Source organism: Trachymyrmex cornetzi, unplaced genomic scaffold (assembly GCF_001594075.2).
Source record: "Trachymyrmex cornetzi isolate Tcor2-1 unplaced genomic scaffold, Tcor1.1 scaffold615, whole genome shotgun sequence".
Classification (NCBI taxonomy): Eukaryota; Metazoa; Arthropoda; class Insecta; order Hymenoptera; family Formicidae; genus Trachymyrmex; species Trachymyrmex cornetzi.
The window spans coordinates 44,606-49,872 of record NW_017299932.1 but is presented as its reverse complement, the minus strand read 5'-3'; the positions used below and the strand labels follow the sequence as shown (position 1 = coordinate 49,872).

The 5,267-nt window shown below is 34.3% G+C and overlaps 1 long non-coding RNA gene across 1 annotated transcript in view; it reads right to left on the bottom strand.

Moving 5' to 3' along the window:
* LOC108766758 (uncharacterized) overlaps window positions 1–5,267 on the bottom strand; it is a 10,050-nt gene that overhangs the window by 436 nt on the left and 4,347 nt on the right. The window contains exon 2 of the long non-coding RNA XR_001940393.1: window positions 4,819–4,827. This is a non-coding gene — a long non-coding RNA (uncharacterized LOC108766758). The remainder of the gene's footprint in view (window positions 1–4,818; window positions 4,828–5,267) is intronic.

Below are 5,267 nucleotides of genomic sequence, written 5' to 3'. Positions count from 1 at the left end.
TGAAATTATTCGCTCTCATCAGATTTGGAAAAAAATTTTCAATAAATTGATCAATAAAACATAAATCGCGATTTTCGTTTCATTTCAGAAACCAAAATAAGAGCGAAGACAGGAAAAGGAAACGCAAAAAGCCCAATGATAATGATAACGTTCGAAAAAACAATCGTAACAAAGAGATCTACTGCAGAAATCATATGAACATTTGATGCATGTAGCATTTTGATTAGAAATCTGACAAATGGGTTCTTCTAAAGAAAAGTTTATATCTTTCAACTCTTTAAACTCCACGTATGGAACATCAAATCTGCCTTTGAACCATGCATATTTAAACATCGGTTGATATACTCGAGATTGAAATTGATTTAGAATCAAGCTGTGGATTTTTAATATATTTTCGCGCGCGCGCGCGCGTGTGTGTGTATGTGTGCAAAAGCGTTTGATTTCCAGTAAGAAAAGCGTGTTCCGTAAAATGCTTGATGAAATCTTTCCATTGATGGAAGCAAAATAGATCGAGTGGTTGCATGAAACCCGTTGAACCTTCTGGCAAAATTTTTAATAAAACAGTTACATTATCATCTTGATAAAGTTCGTCTGACTTTTGGGAGTCCCACGAGTCTAGAATCAAAACGGCTTTCTTCTCTGGACTTTGTTCAACGGTGAGTTTAAAGACATTTTGAAAAAAATCTCTTACAAGTGTCTTGTCTAGTTTGCCAGATTTAGAACATCGAATTACAAGATTTTTGTAATTGGGAAGTTGTATGGTCGTAGGAAATTTACCATTAATTTCCTGGAGACAAATCATCATTGGCGACATCAATTTTCCTTCCATAGAAAGAATTGGTTGGATAGTATAAGAATGAGTTCGAGCATTTAATTAAGGGATTACAGCTGTCGTAATTTTTTCACCTGTTAATGATAGCGTGCGATTGGAAAGTGGCATGTAATTAAATCCCGACTGATCGGTATTGAATATTTCACTTGCATCAAACTTTGAATAAATGTTATCAACAAAATCGTGATGAAATTTAACGCCTTTATTCACAGTTTCCTCGGCTTCGTATTGTTTCTTAACAGATGTGAATAGACAGATTTTTCTTGATGAAAAACCAAAATTTCTCTTAAACTTGTTGACCCATTTCAACGACGCTTTGAAATCCATCAATCTAATCAATTTAGCATGGTACAGAGACCACCGTCGAATAGTTTGGTCATGGACAGGAATTCCCTCAGAACGGGCCTGTATGAACTACTCTAAACAATATTTTGTCACGGATTGCCACTTTTCCCGATGTGTGCCATAATTTTCAACATATTTTTTACATCTATTTATATATACAGGATGTTTTATTTTGGGAAATCGAGCTCTAATTGTATTAAAGGACCACTTTGGATGCTCCTCGCATGTTTTTACGACTTGCTGCGCATATTCGAGTGGTATAAAAGCTTCTAGAAAAGACCTTTCTTCCTCTTCATAAATTGGCTCGACTTCATCATGTTCAAAAATGGTATCAGTATATACATCATTAACTATTTCAAACGCAAATTGGTCTTCGTTATCCATGGAATTGATCATGGATATGACTCTTTCCACTAGTTAAATCTCTTTACGAGATGGGCTGCCCTCAACAGTGGCGTAATTCACAAACTTTTGCTTAAGAAGCTCAAATACTTTTAATGCCCTAATGGCCATTTTGAGCAGAACACATAAAAATAAACACGTTTAATAAGAACAAGATAGCAAGATTAAATACAAAGTGAAATGATGCAGAGAGGAAAAAGAATGCAATAAGAGAATGCAAAAAAACAAATCAAATTTGAAAATCTTGGGAAGTGAAGAGCGCTTGTTTACTTCAAACAGCGTTTGCTTATTCGGAAGGCAATATCTCGGTGCACTCACAAGCACTTGTGACAGTACCCGTGCGACACAGCGCGAGACCAAGGCCGCGGTCCGATTCACTTTCACAACGCTTAAAAATCATTTCATCCTTATTGTTTGTCAAATGTTAAACGAAGACAAACGATGTTCATGAGCGTTGTCAGCATGAATTGGACCACGGCCCAAATATATAGAAACAGAATAATTGAAAGGCGCAAAGTTGAACTTTTATATCCGGTTTACAGCGATAAGCAGCGATAGGTGGCGCTATAACTCTTCGGCGGTTGCCGCTTGGCTGCAAATTGATATCTCGGAGTGAGTACATATACATGACCCTAGAACAGTGCTTGCAAGGATTTGCACATTTCGGGCCGATTCCGGCGCGCGATCCCCACCACCGCACCTGGCTCGGCGGCCGAACCGTCGGGCGTTAATGTAAGGCATTGTCTACAATACACGGAGTAAAAAGTAAGAGTAAGAAATCGACCAATCACAGTCGATTATTCTTCTCACATTCGACTGTGATTGGTCAATTTCTTACTCTTACTTCTTACTCCGTGTAGTGTAGACGGGCCTTTAGGATATGAGCACAAGGATTGCCGTAACGCTTTACGGCAGTTTTAAGTTGTAGACGTAAGTAACGTACAAGCATTGGCGTATGACTTTAACTTATGTATGTTGCAATGCCTATGGCAATATACATAAGTTAAAGTCATACGCCAATGCTTGTGCGTTACTTACGTCTACAACTTAAGACTGCCGTAAAGCGTTACGGCAATCCTTGTGCTCATACCCTTAAGACTTCAAGTTTATAACAACTTGTTGCAGAATGTGTGTAACTTTTCCTAATTTTTAAAACTATAAAAAGATAAAGAATAAGTTAAATCGAGATTAAAATTAATCTACAGTGGCACAAAATACTGAAAGATAACGAAAAGAGGTCTTTTTTAAGTTGTCTTTCCTACAAAACGAAAAAGATGACTAAAAGATATTGTTTTTAGATTGTCCTTTCAGCAAGACCAAAAGATGTCTATAAGACATATTTTAGTTTTGTCGAAAAGACAACTTAAAAAAGACCTCTTTTCGTTACCTTTCAGTATTTTGTGCCACTGTAGATTAATTTTAATCTCGATTTAACTTATTCTTTATCTTTTCGTCATCTTTCTATGGTTGTCATTTTCGCAAAGCAAAAGGTTGACTAAAAGATATCTTTTTATATTACCGAAAAGACAACATGAAAAAGATATCTTTTCGTTATTTTGATACTTTTTATCACTTATTTGCGAGCAGTACGTCAAATCGCCACCAGATGGACGTAACGGAGTTCAGTTTCTCGTGTTTGAAAATCATACAGGACGGAATAAAAGGTGCAGAATTTTGAAAAATTTTACTCGTGCTCTAATGAACGCTTAATAAAATATATTTTGTAATCGAGTTCCCAAAGAGGACTATGATGAAAGATAATAGCTCTTGCACATAAGACACGACAAACGTTGCAAGAAATGGGACGTATATTAATTGTCAGTCATGCAATTTTATTTTGTTTTATGTAAAAATTAATTTAGGAATTCGATGTTATTAAACGTTATATTGTATCAAGATATAAAAACTAAAAGAAGTATTATATAAAAATGACTAAAAGATATCCAAAGAAGTCATCTTTTAGTTATCATATGGAAGACTATAAAATGATTAGCAGTGCGACATCTGTCGTCTTTTAATAATCTTTTCGTTGACTATATTCTTTCACTAAAAGATATCACAACTATTAGTATATTATAAAGATATTGTAATAATTTAATCGTCTTTTAGTCATCTTTTAGACGACTTTGTGCTCTCTGGGGGGGCATTTTGGCTGTAATATTTCATGAGTAATAAGCGCGTTACCGAACTGCTATCACGTACGCATTTCTCGCGTGCGCCTCGCTTATATTATCTTGATATCGATTTAAGATACGATTAACATGATAATTTTAGAAATAGTTCATGATACGATTATCGGGTTAGCTCTAATTAGAGTTCTTCGAATCTCAACGCAACTTAAAAAGATTTAACGTGCAAATAATGACATCTAGCGGTGCTGCTAAGAATTACGTTTTATTATTTGAAATTTCGCAATTAATTCATTATTTTATTATTAAATTGTTGTAATTAATTCGCCATTTCAATCATATGAAGCATCTACTACATTTCGAAATTAATTTTTATGTAATTTGGACAGTATTACCATCGACGAGATACTATTAAAGACCGTCAATCCTGGGCAAATTTTCGGCGGTATAAAAAGGACTCCAAGGGCCCAGAGGTAATTGAAAAACGCTAACATTATCAACAATTGATATAAATTTGCTATTATCATAATGAAATATTATTTGGCTAATACATTATTAAATTCATGATTTTTTATTACATAAATGCATATGCATACTATAAATAAATATGCATATTTGTAATATCCTATATATTAATTGCTAAAAAATTACAATTTTTTTCTCTGCAGTTATTATCTCTGTTGATAATCAAACTTTGGTGATAACACTGAAATCACAATTTTAAAAAAATTGAGTATTATTGAGTTTTAAATATACATACACACCGATAAACACGTTTACTAAACTAATAAATTATAAAATTAGTACAATATTATCAATTTTTTTACTCTTAATCGCTTCAGTATTAATGCTGCCGCGCACTACTACCCTCTGACCAAATGGATATAAACTACATAACAAGTCCACTTTTCTGAGGGTACATACGTCCACTTTTCAAGGCTGCAGATGATAAATCGATATTTGGTTCGTATAATCCACAAAATAAGAGAAAAGGAAACTCAACTTGATAGCGCGCGGGCAGAAAAAGTGGAACCGGTTTTTACGCTGAATTGGGAGAGAATTCGCTGAGAGGAATAACTTGCTAATTTGGACGCCATTTGCAATATCAACCTTATCTCACTTATTTTGCTTTATTTGCTGGCTTTATCCATTTTATCAGCACTGCGGACTTATTCTGTAATTTTTAATAACGCAAATTTCGTTATTATTATAACGAAACTTGCGTTAAGAGCAGTTAAGAGTGTCTCTTGTGCTAGTGTCTCCCAATTGTTGCGGCCTGATTCCTTTAAAAGTTATCCGAATAAAAAATATTTACCTTACAATTAAAAGTACTTTCCTCTCAATCCGGCTCATAAACCGGTTCCATCTTTTTTCACGAAGTTGAATCTCCTTTTCTCTTAGTCCTTATCTACAATAGAGTTTTAAGCCTTAAGGAGATGCTAAACCGATTATCCAACTCAATCAAGGTCGATAGTACAGACTTTTTTAATTCCAAATTCGATAATAGTGGTGACATCTTTAATTTAGTTTTTACATTATATTATATAATATATATCATT